We start from the raw sequence: 13,555 nt of genomic DNA on the forward strand, positions 1-13,555 counted from the left end.
CAAATGTGGAAGAGTGAGTGAAAAAAACGATGCGCTGTGAGCTTCAGCCCCCTTTGCAAATACAGAATCAAACACTGGAAATGCCACAGGATGCTGTTCATTGTGAATTGATCATTGATTTGAGTCATCCAGTGGTGCTGAGTGGGGAAGTCGAGGGAGGTTTCACTTTATGCAAATATCCTCTGACATGCAGAGTTGCAACCGAGCGTTTTGATTGCCTTGGCAAGAAGAAACACACTTATTTTCTACTCTGACTCATGACAACATAAAAGTAATCAAAACTAAACAGAGGAAAAAATGATTGTCAGAGTAAAGACTTAAACAAGCTACAAACAGTGCCAGTATAGTGAAAAAAGCACAAAATAGCTGTTCAATGGGGCATCCCTGTAGCTCAGTTTGTAGCGTGTGCCCCATGTGCAGAGGCTGTGTCCTCACGAGGGTTCAAATCTGGCCTGTGGCCCTCTGCTGCATGTCTTCCCCCACTCTTCAGCCATCCTGTCTAAAGGTCTAAAGCCATGAAAATGCCTTGTTGTTCAATCAGACCAGAGTAGGTCAATCATCAGCTCAATGCTAAACACATCTGGAAACCTCACTTTTGCCCCTATTCACTCTGGACTTAAAAAACCTGCTGACACCCACTAACATCTGGCTTTTATCTTCAGTGGTCAAATGACGCTGCTTCACAGGTATTTATCGGCTCCAGCTCTGATCGGCAGTGATGGGAACCCGATACCTGATGCCCCCTTTTCCAACGCAATGTCATGATGATCGTTGAATGTTGGCGAATCGAAGGCCTGATTCTGGTGCTTTCGGCGACACAAGTGCGACACACCAGAGAACGAGAATTATCAAAAATCTAATCAGTTCATCCTTGAGTCCAAGTGGACATTTATGCAAAATCTGAAGAAATTCTCTCAAGCTTGAGATATTTCATTCACAAGAATGGGACGGACAAACGTATGGATATATGTACATAATGCCTCTGGCCACGACTATTTCGAACTCATCCACTGGCATTGGGAAGGGAGTCAATTCCCCATTTTTAGCAGGTTTATCCATGTTTAACACACATCCTAATTTTGGTTTAAAATGGGATTTGTGTCTGTATATGTGAACAAACTCTCCAAACATTAACAGCAGACACACTGCTTTCACACAGACCTCTAACAAAGTCAAATGCTGCATACAGACACAAACACACATCAGGCTTTCAGAGTTTTCCATCTGAAATACAAAACAACAGCGGTGATAGAATTGTGTCTGTGCTAGTGTAGATCAAAGGTTTGAATGTATAACAGGCAGCCTATCAGCGGGCCATGTGGACCTAATGCTGCGTTATTACCAGCTGACGACAGAGCAGCCCTCTGTTTTTCATTTCAGGAGAGACGAGACAGAAAATGGGCTTCAGTGTGCCCTGCCACAGGTCAGGAGGTGATTCCTGACAAGTGAAAGAGCCTGTGCAGGACTTAAACATGCAGGACTGACAAGGATGGAACCTGACACAGTTTTATCTTTGGTTATTCTTTGGACACCAGACGACTGACGAACACTCTGCGCATTTACATTATCCCACAATTACAACGAGTTCTGCTTTTCAGGCTGAACCCAGTGTGCGCAGGCTGGGATAGTTTAACATGATGAATGAGCAAATGGCTGCCAGCCAACTGAGGTCATAAGTCTCACATTCACAAACTACCCAACCCAAACTTATCTGCAGACCTAACCTTCCCTGAGCACACTGGGATGAAACACGTTCTAGCAACGTATTTAAAAAGAACCTCAAAAAATAATAGTTTAATGATGAATTTACCAATTAAAGCATTACTGTTGTGTGTGTGGTGTGCAGGGTGACAGTCGGGGTGTGTGAGGAGGGAAAGTCTGCAGTCAAACAGGCGCCTGACATGGGGTCATGCTAATTGGGTGATAATGTGTTGTTTCACGCGTGCTGTGTCAGGATGGTAACGACTTTGTGGTGGTGCTTGTGAAATGAGCTGTGTTAATGAGCATGAGCTTTGGGCCTCTGCACCTGTTAGTGAGGGAGTCTGGAGGCTCTGCAACAGGATGAAAACAACCCGGCTAGCAGCTTTATGAGTTATGCTTCAGGTGGTTGCAGATATGTAGCAACACAGGAGGGTCGACCTGTTGTATAGATAGCAGTGTTTTCAGGGCTCAAAGGTTTTTCAGCACCATCCCAGAGCGGTCCCTAAAGAACAGTTTCAACTGTCCTGAAATCAACATGTTGTTTCTTTTCTTTGTTATTATTATCACCTGTAGTTGTTAGTTAAAAGTATTAGCATTCAAGTTAATTGTACCTCTGAACTGTACTCAAGTACTTCAGTACATTTATTTACTGTTACTTGTCACATTAAACTCAAGGTAACGGTTCCATGTTCCTCTGAACTCGGCTAGCTGTAAGCTACAAGCTCCATAGTTGTTGGCTTGTTTAGAAAAACACACCGCAGGGACTCTTCTGCTCTCTGGCAGCTAACAGCTCACTTGCTCTCCTAATGCCAACTTCAACACAGAAAACAAAACTCTGTGTGCCCCAAACACATTTTGTATCGTCTCCGGGAAAATAAGATTCCATTAGTCAAAGCTCTGGTGTCCATTTAAGTTCCTGTGAGCAAGATGTTCAGTTTTGAGTCTCATTCCCAACTTCCCACTACTTTTGGATGGCAGCCTAACCTACATTCCCAAAGCGTCAGTATTACTATCTTACTGACAGGAGCTTTATGCTTTCTCTTTATTAAACTGTCTGTTTTTTGACTATGAGAAAACCTTTATCCTGTGCTTTCATACGCTTTCGAGTTGTGTCGTGGGACCCAAAATGACTTGCTGGTCCGTTGGTGGAGGCTCCTAACATGACAGTGTATTATAGCGAGTCTTTGCCCCCAAGGTGGGTCTGAATTCTCTCCGTGTTCTGGACGGATAGGCTCAAAGAAACACAGAGCTCTGTGGTTTACAAAGGACAGAGGAGAGGGGACGTTGCAGCTCAGTAGCTTCACTAACACAAAGCTAGCCAAGTGCAGCCAGGTGAGAGTTCAATAGAGGGGCTGGACATGGGACTATAAAGGGAGGGGAAGGAGGGAAGAGGGAAGGATGTACCATGAGTAAGTTTAAAAAAAATGATACGGAGAAGGCGCAGCTGCATAATTTTGAGAGGGAATTTTGGTATTTTCAGGAAGTCATATTTCTTTTGTGATCTTGGTCAGTCCACTCTTTGTCTTACTCCTTTTTCCAAGGAAAAAATCTGCACATGGAATTTTATTGGCGTTACTTTTGCAGATAAGACAGCTGTCCATTTTGACGGGAGGCTATTCAATCCTTTTTCCGCCATTTCTCTCTCTCCACTTTATATCTCCTCTATTTAGGTCACATCTGTTAGTTCTCTTTCATTGAGACAATCATCTGGAATATCTGGGATGATTTGCAGGGTAATTTTGAGATTAGCTTTCTAATGTTTCTCAGTAACAGAGGGAAGCAATTCTATTACGCCCATTTGTTGAAGAGGGCCTAAAAATAGGCACCTTCACAGCGCCCGTGTCAGCTCAGATCAATGGTTCTTGCAGTTGTGGTTCTGGTCCCTGATTTGATCATGATCCAGACTCTGACGGCCTCCCATGTGTTAACTGGAATGTGTGTTGTAAAGCGTCTGGTCTGCCAGTATGAACCACTATGTAGTAGTGTATGTAGCAGTGAATCGGGCTGGGTTTGAGCTATAATGTTCACTCATACTAGTACAAAGTGTCTGACAACTGGTCTGACTTTGTCCTGAGACCAATGTTTGCATCTACTTTCCAGTCAACAGTCAACATTGGTCTATTTAACCATGACCACATCCTTACCCAGGCAATTTTAATTGCCTACACATTACCAAAATTTAACTATTGAGGTTGCAGATCAGAAAGTGAATAGATTTGTTTCACTGTAACATGGGTCATTTTGAAAGGGAACAGACAACCATCCATTTTGTTGTTAGGTATGAGCACTTCTTGTGAATGTCATCCTGCTGTTAGGGTTGGAAAATGTTCATATGAGTCCATTTCGAAGGCAATGACACAAATTCCTTGTCATTTAGGTACGATAACGTGTGCAAACACATTTGCATATCGACTCAAATTCAGTTGTCTTTAGAGTTTGCATAAATCATAAAGCAATAAATTCATATTAAAGACGGAAAAGACAACTTCCAACCCCCTGGAGTTTCCAAGCAGCTGGTAACCAACTTTTTGGGTTCAGAACCATTTTATTTTTAGTCAAAATGTTCTGAACAGTTCTAAATTTGGTGGGCGAACTGGAATGGAACTGGTTCCATTTTGATAGAAAATGGGCAACAGGGACTCCAGCACATTACTTCAATTTAAGCTGATAACAATATGACCGTCACTTCATATGTATGTGGTTCACACCTACAGCGTCTCCAGAAATCCCCTTTTCATGCCCTTTCTCAGAGAATTTATCAGCATCGGCCAAAGTCAGCTTCCTGCTCGCTCTTCAGCCAAGAGCCAAGCTATATTTTCACTGCTTGTCTACCATAACAGCCACAAGTTAGCTTCCCAGAGTTATTTATGCAGTGATATCATCTCTGCCCATTGGATTTTCATTAAAAATGACGATTATCTGAACTGTTAAAAACTCTAATTTAACATTAATTTCCTTTAAAGTTCCTTCAAAGACGAGCAATATAACCTGGGTCACAGAGCCGTGCACATATTTCCATAGCATGTCAGTAGTGATATGTTCAAACTTCAGAGGCCACTTTGGTATGGCTGTGAACACGCATCAAAAATCTGGATGCCTGACAACCTTTATTATAGTATCACTTTCCCTTCTTGGCTGGTATTGCACTTTTCATACAACTGAAAGCTTTGGAAGCTCTTCTTTCATTTGCAACTGAGTGCCACTTCAATTGCCATCCTAGTGGCAAAATATACAGTTTACGGTTAACATGAAGGTGCCTTTGAGAGGTCCAGACATCAAATCTCCACACAAAAAGTTCCATGAGAGCGGCCTGTGATCCTCGTCCAGCTGTATTTGGCTTGTGTTGATAAAAATCACGCAGGGACATGAGCTTAACCCCTATAAAGCTCGGTGTGACTTTACTGTGACAGCCGCATATATGGGAATTAGTGCAGAACTCCAAACTTCGAGGCATGGGAATGAGGGAAAGGCCTCAGGGAGAAAGTGAGAAAGAGGGAGCCTCCGGGTAAAGCTGAACCGAAAATCAGAAATGTTCAATTTGAGCGGTTATGCGTTGCAACTAATATGCTGTTATATGGTCTGGGGGACTGTGTTTGGAGCCAGGCTGGTTGGTGTGGTGAGTGAGTCTGATGTATGAGCTCTCCGCTCTGTTATTAGGGCCTCTCCCAAGGTCCGCTTCCTTCCCTATTAGCTGGAAAACTGACCTAGCTCTGGGGTTATCTGGAAGAGTAGCAAACCCACCATTTTCACAATATAGTTATGTCATATTTCTGACTTAAAGAGGTGAAAGGGAGATGTGAGGAGATGAGGGAAATCTAGGAATGATAAACACTTCCCTCTCCAATTTGTCTTCATCAGATCTCTCTCCGTTTAGCAAATTTCTCTTTTTCTTCTTGTGTTCTTACTCTCTGTATTTTATTGTCTGAATTACGTGCTTCAACTGAAAAAAAATCCTGTTTTGACTTTCTGTTCAAACCACTTTCTCATGTCACTTCCCTCCTGTGTGCTTATCTCAAGGAAGTACTTAAAGCTTTTCTGTGAAGATCTATTTGTCTTATATACCCCGCTGTACAGTTACAGACAATGAGAGGAGTGAACTAAGAAGCTTACGTTCGGCTATGGCCTGCATCCAGATCCAGACTAAGCACCATATAGGGCTCAAGCTGCCTTAATGAATTATTAGCACAATTAGGCTCAAGATTGGAAAACGAGCGGAAAGTTAAAGTCTTGGCGAAAGGACGGGGATTTGAGAAAATAAAGATGTTTCATGCCAAAATGAAGAGAAAAGGGGAGGGCGGTGAAGAGCAGAAAAGGAGAGTAGAGGACTTGGAGATAAATGGACGGAAGAAGACGACTTGGAAAATGTGAGAGGGCAGAAAAAAAGACAGCAAGAGAGAACATAAAAAATAGGGAAACTTCATAATAAAACCAGAGTGAAGGCGCTCGTAAAATCTGCTTTTTAAGAAGTGGGCTTCTGTCCCACCGGGCAGAGTGCAGGTTTGTGTTGGCCGGAGAGCTTGTTCACTGTCATTGTGTCAGACATAAATAACTGTGACAGTAATCATACACGGGCATCACGGCGTCCAGGGACTCATGGTGAGCCACAGGGAAGGAAATAAGTAGGTAGATGAAACTATCTGAAAGTTTATTACAACTTGGGTCCTTGTTTCATAGTCTTGGACATTTCTATAAGATTTGATAACATTGCACTTGCCAAAGTAACTTCTGAGACCTGAAATTTCAGTAATGATTCTTCAGTGCATAAGTGAATTTTATGCGTACACATCTGTGGCAAGTAAAGAGGATAACAACTCTACCAGGTCGTTTTAACCTGACCCTTCTTAACTTATTCTGTTTTCTCTTCCTGCTAAATTTTAGGTTTTGATTAAAATGTGTCTGATTGTCTGAACTGACACTTCCTAAGTCCTGCCCATTTTATTTGGACTGGACTTTCTCATTTCCTGTTAAACTTAAATGTGCTATGTGCTAGGTTCATCTATGCTGAATAGAGGAAAATATTAAGAAGAAAACAATGTTGCTGAGGGACCTGTGAAAGTGACACTCACAACCCTGACCCCCACAAGGTGTTGTGTTTATTCTGTTCCCAAAACAGAAGACAGATTTTGTCCAACGGAAAGGTTTGTTGCCGAGGTATTTTTAGGATGACATGAAGTATCGTTAGCCAGGAAAGATCAAGGCTTCTCTCATTTTCATTCAGACTGGACACCGGAATGACTTGGCCTCAATTTTGCCCTGTTCATAAAACGTAACATTGTGAATGTATCGCTCCATGGCACACTGTAGTCCTTGCTACCATCTTCTTAAAGCAATAATAGAACCGCAGCACCTGGCCGAACAGGGGCTTGCTGATCCTCAAACAGTAACTAAGGCGGGACATTGGATCGGTTAATGCTTGTGTTTCTTGCTTGTTTTTACCTATGGGGATGTGTGGCCACCCTGGTAGGTATAACATTTTGTTATTACAAATAAAAATACTGCTAAAACTCCCACCAAAACTTTGATAAGCCCAAACTGAAATACCCTGAAATCATAGACAGTAGAGCAAAAAACCCAGACAAAGATGGCTGTGTCCCGCAATGGTGAACTATAAAATAAATATAATACACTATCGAATAAATAGGCAGTGATCTCTGGCACCGCTCATGTGTACCCGTGCGTGCGTTTGTGCGTGCTTGCACAGCTGCACCTGTCTGTGTGTGTGTTTGTTCCCAGGCTCAATTGGAGCATAAAGAGGAATAAAAGAAGCCCAGTTCAGGTACTTCAGGGAGTGTTCACCTGAGGACATCATGGACCAAAGAACACAGGATTCACACACACACACACACACACACACACACACAGACACACAGAGAGAGAGAGAGAGAGAGAGAGAGTCCTCCATCCCCTCAGAAAGTTCTGCTCTGAAACCTTATAAGACCACAGAAGGGGGTGAGAGAGGGAGAGGAGGGAGGGCTGAGCGGGGGAGAGAGATGTGAGTAGGGTAGATGACAGGGGGGCTGCGTGATGAGGCCCTTTTTGGATTCGAACAATAGACAACGAGAGAAAGAAAAAGCTCAAGTTGCAACAGACATTTGCTCTGACATTAAAAAAGCACAGTTAAAAAAAAATGTAGAAAACTTTTGCCTCCCGTGCAAAAATCACAGAGAGCTGACATGGAGGGTATTTTATGCAACTTATACGACATGTTTTGGAATTTGGCTTGACCACAAATAAATGTTGGAGGAAACATTTGGCTGTTTGGGTAAAAAATACAAAGTGCCTGTTTTATGGAGCTTCATCGAGGCGACATGTACATACTTTCTGCAGACACTCTTCACAGACACTGGCATCTTGAACAAACCTTTACTTCCTATTTAACAGAATTTCGCAGAAGACTGATTTCAATATATATCTGTATTCCCAACTAAAGCTCGACGACCAACAACTTCTGAGAGTTTATAAACTGCTGTGGAGCTTCTTCAGAGGAAACCTGAGTACACCAAGAATAAGCTAAAAGCTGACACAGACCAACAAGTGCTTTAAACAGCAGCTCACCACTTCACTGAACATTACCTCACAGTGTCAGGCTCACACTGACATCTGTCACTACCCAGCATTCCTCAGTCCATGGTGGCAGCATGGCTGAGTGGACAGCGAGGTGACGTCCTTGAGACAGACTCTGAATCCTTCCGACCTCCTGGGAACTTACCACTAAATGTTTTGTGAAAGTATGAATTGTCATCCCAACAGTATTGCCATATTACTGACACTGAAGTATTTGGACAAAGATATTGTGACATTTTATTTTGTTTCCCAGTCCTAGTATTCATGAAGTACTTGAAAAACTTGACTTTGAGCGGGCCCATATCATGATAAAGTGACCAGTGTTTTTTGTTTTCATAGAAAAGTTTGTTTAAAGTAATGGTTCCAAGTAAAATGTACTTAAAAAATAATCATTCAAAAGTAGATTTGTCTAACAGAAAGAATAACAGCGGGGAAAACGTCTGTGAACTTAACATCAGTTTGCTTAGTGTATGTGGCGAATGTGCATTTATTTGCTATCTACTGTAGATACACAGGGGAACTGGAAAAATCAGGAAACTATTCCTGGTCTTTGTAGTGGTAAAATCCACTCACACATTTCCACTGGGGGCCAAATCAAAGTTTCCACTCCACCAGACTACTTACATGTCTTTGAAATATGGGAGGGAACCTGAGAGTGCCAAGGAAACCCACGCAAACACACAGCATGTAAACTTGGGAATGAACGCAAGTCTATTTGGTCTGTTTGGATTTATTCACAGTGAAGGCACTTTCACACTTCTCCATTACAGGAGAAGGCTGTAATGTAATGCAATGTTTTATGAATCCTATATTAAGCTATTGTCTACTTCCACATTTGTCTGTATCGTCATGACAGAAACCCTCGGAGTGACTTCATGCTGTGCTGACGGCCCTACAGAAGCCCTCCTCACACAGTTCGGCCCTATAGAGCTATGAATGGCCTCATAGGTTAAAGAGGCTGATGCACAAGCCCCTGCTGTTCCCGTGAGGCTCTGCAATGGAAACCACGCTGATGTATAATGCCTGGATGGCCCATTTTGGGTGAGGCTCCCCTCGGCTCCGGTTACCAGCGGTGTAAGCAGACTAGTGAGGAATGCGCACAAGCATGTTACCACCTACTGTGCTGCTCATCTGTTTTCACCTGACAGGTCCGTTACAAGTGTGTGAGTGTGTGTGTGTGTGTGTGTGTGTGCGTGTGTAAGCGCTCAGCTTTCTGGAAAACCTGATCGCTTCCAAGCAGATCCACTGAGCCCTGAGACCTTGACGTAATCTGCAGAGGTCTGTCTGTTCATCTGTCTGTCTGTGGAATGTGAATACAGTCATCACACCTGCATGTCAGTGTGTCACTCTTTTGCAGAGGATGTGTTACTCAGTGTACTGAGCAGTATGAGCATCGCGTTTAATGATGTGGACACGGTGCACATTATGTCCGTGTTGAGGTCTGTGTGTGTCATGGGTCAGGTGTGGAATGTAAGATTTAAGACCTAAAGCCAAAGTCAGTCAGGCTGTCTGTGTGTGGGACATGAATACAGTCATCTCGCTTGGCTTTTTGTACGTGACTTTTCCATAAATAACGTCTCATGTGTGCCAACAGTGTGAATTGTGTGAATAAGAAGCATACCATGTCGCATGCCTGCCTGTGCTTGTGTGTTGGACAAAAACGTACATGTGCGTGCGCTCAGGTGCAGCCAGGGACACGCACACACTCCATAAGCTCACTGCCGACATTCCCAGATTCCTCCAGGATGACAAATTCAAAAGGAGAGGCCCCGGCTGAAGGAATCTGGGAACACCAGTTTATTGCTGCTAGATTTCAAACGTGACTCGGATTTAGACATCATGTGACTACAGTTGAGCTGGGCGCCGTTCCAAAACTGTTCTTTACGTCTGCTGGTATTTCCTCACTCGCCAGGCTGCATCTTGTCTCGTCTGCACGACGTATGATGACTGACAAGTGTTGGCAGGCCATCTTAAATCAATGAAAGTATTTAGGCCAGATACTATTAATGAAACACAGAGCGTGACCATCTCAAGCTGAGGATGTTTGATTTAAACGACACGTCACGCACAGTGATGCTGTCATTTGGAACAACATCAGCATTATTGGCAGGAATGCTGCTGTGTCATCCATCAGGCCAAGGTCATGTTGGCTTTGACTCTAAAGAATGAATCAATTAAATCGTACATGCAAAAATGCAAAAACACACGTCATACATACATATCAAGTTATGCACATCTGCATATTCTCTGCATTTCCAAGCACTATTAAGGCCACAAGACACCTTAAGCAATTTATTTATTTATTATTATTTATTTTTTCATGCACTGTTGATTTTTGAGCTATTTTGCCTCTGTAACATGTCGTCTATCAGACTAGTAGAAGGAAAAAACATCTAAAATACACATTTAGGTGTTTATTTTCGTTGAGACTCATTCCGAAAATAATTGTCCCTACTGTCGTAAAGTTATCAACTAGGTAAGTTACATGGGGATATCTATTTTTACCAAACTGACATGTAGTGCCAGAAATCAGGATTTTACAGAGGGGTTTGTATATACATCATTAATGGCCCGATATACATCATGTCAATGATGTCAATTCTAAAACATGACGAAAATGTATTTTCTGATTTATAGAGTTAGAAAAATTGATATCCAAAATATCCCCTCCGTCCTGGAAATTCATGCAAATTATTGCAAAATTGAATTAGATAATGCTTTGACTGTATATTTAAACAAAACATTTAAAAAAGCTTCTAAGTGTAATATAAGAAATCAAATGTTTTGTGGTCTATTAGATAAAATCTTTATCCTTAATCCTTATTTTGTTGTACACCAATGCTAGTAAGTTTAATAAATTAACTGAGATTACTTAACTAACTTAGAACTTCATCTAAATTGTATTCCCTTAATGTTGTTTCATTTTTTCCTGTGGTATCAAAAACAGGGTATGGTATCAAAGTTAGAAATTCCAAGTTTCAGAACACATTGACCTGTAGTATTTTGCCTTAAGATATGTGTATAATCAGTCATATAAATTAAACAGACTATGAAAGTCTTTTATAAATCAAAATCAATCAATCAATCAAATCATATAACTCTATTGACGTTTCCTACCAAGAGCTCCATTCACGTAATCACTGTGGTTCGCACATTTACTCTTTATTTAACTGTTTGACCTGATGTGTAACACGGGCCACTGATTTCTGGCTTCTGACTGCAGAGACAAACCATGCTGAATAATTTTGGGATTCTTCTCGGAAACTGGGTGTGAGACATCGTGTCTCCATCATCTCAAGGCTCTTAGTCAGCTCTTCATGACTGACGCTGTAGGATAGACTAAAACCACAGGAAATCTGACTCCAGGCCAGAGAGAAAGTTAGATCGGGACAGAGGGAGAAACTGAAACAGAGAGATAAACTGTAGAGACAAAGACCGAGAAAGAGATGAAAGTGAGAAAGAAAAGAAATCTCATTCCAGAAAATACTTCCAGTGTTATTCTTATTCTTTGGTTTTCCAGCTCTATATTGGAGACCGAGTCTGGGCTGCCAACAGCGAGACTCTGAGGCCAACAGAGAGCCACTGAGCCATTCCAGCACGCTTCCTTGTCAATCACACTGATGCTCTCCAGGAACCTCTCCTCGTCCCAGGTTAAGAAAATAAGCACCAGCATTCCTCCACTTGTTTAGAGGAAAAGGTAGCCGGCTAATGAGGAAGACAGAGGGATGGAAGAGAGAAAAGGGAATGATGGGAGAGATGAGTGGTGGGAAAGAAGAAGTGAGAGCTTTGTGTCCCCAAAGACAGAGCTGAAAACAGGCCAGAGACAAACCCACACTGTCGGCGTCCAGAACACTTTCCGCTACTGCAGAGAAAATGATTTAAAAGCCAAGGAATCGGACTGGAGCATTTCCACACACTGAACCACAAAAAACAGATTTCACATACATTTCAGAAAGTGCTGAGGGATACAGAATGAGTCAAACTACATAAACACTGGTGGATAAATTGATTTAAAAAGGTATATACCATGCAGGATTTGTTGGTTGCTGTTTGTAAACACACCATTCAAGGATGCAGTCAGTGATTCTGGAGAAAGACAGTTGATTGTCGAGTCTCACGTTCATGTCGTCAAACACGGGTGCTTTGGGTTGGTGAGCCACTAAACCCAAGCAGTGGCATTTGAAGACGTGGACAAGAGACTTAAAAAAATCAGCTATCTTTCTCCAGAATCACTGATGTCAAGAAATGTCCCAAACACAGAAAATGAATCAGAACATATGAAAATGCAGGCAGAGTCTCTGCAGAAAGAGACACCGCCACACACTGCTGGTGGATCGTAGGTAATGATGAGGGAGATCAGTTTATACATGTTTTTTCGGGAAAACCCTGCACTGTATACCTCTCAACAAATTGATGGTTGTGCCAGATATGACATGCAGCCATTCAAGACCACATTTAATGTGTGCGATAGGAACTAAAAGGAGACCTATCATGCTTTTTCCTTCAGTGTGTTATAAAAGGTTCTTGTGCATGGAAAAGATCTTGAAAGTTAAAAAGGCCAAAGTCTACACTATCAGAAGCTCCTCTCTCCCACAGAAAACACTGCTCATGAAACGCCTCGTCAGTAGTCTCGCCTTTAATTCCGTGACTTTATGACATCACACTCCATCACAGAGTTACACATTTGCATAATTTATGAGGCTAGTTTGGTACGTAAGAATTAATTGAGCTAAGCTGTTCTGTTGCTGTTAGTGGTGCTGGCTCAGGTCTGTGTGTGACTTGCTGTAGATCTTCACCCTCTACAATAAAGGCTCAATGTTGGCAAAACACTAAAACTGAGCTCATAATATATATTTTGAGAAAACTATAAGATTATTATTGCCACCATAAACAAAAACCTTCAACAGTATGTTTCCACTTTCCACCATGGAAACTTGTGTAAAATTTGCTTAGTGGAAGTGGAAACATAATGTAATTTTGACTGTCAAGAGTTCAGCCCTGTCAGTCAGTCCTTTATTCAATCAAATCCACATTTATATTCGCTAAAAAGCAAACTCTATAATCTGCTTTCAGCTTGCAGAAGAATATGACTATTCCACAGAATATTTCTCAAAAGTGCACACAGTATGTCATTTCCTGAAGGAACTAAATAGTAAATTAAACACAATTAAGTAGCAAAAGTGGAAAAAGGATATTGCTTTTTACAAGTGAGGGAGGACTGAGGTGATTCAGGGGCCCAGAAGGCTTCCTTAATGGGAAGGATTTGTCAAAAGGGATTCTCTCGTAATGA

The 13,555-nt window shown here is 42.0% G+C and overlaps 1 protein-coding gene across 2 annotated transcripts in view; it reads right to left on the reverse strand.

Moving 5' to 3' along the window:
• Nucleotides 1-13,555, reverse strand: part of ror1 (receptor tyrosine kinase-like orphan receptor 1) — a 141,279-nt gene that overhangs the window by 47,155 nt on the left and 80,569 nt on the right. The gene's annotated exons all lie outside the window — the stretch shown is intronic.

Source organism: Pagrus pagrus (assembly GCF_965226575.1).
Source record: "Pagrus pagrus genome assembly, chromosome: 6".
Classification (NCBI taxonomy): domain Eukaryota; kingdom Metazoa; phylum Chordata; class Actinopteri; order Spariformes; family Sparidae; genus Pagrus; species Pagrus pagrus.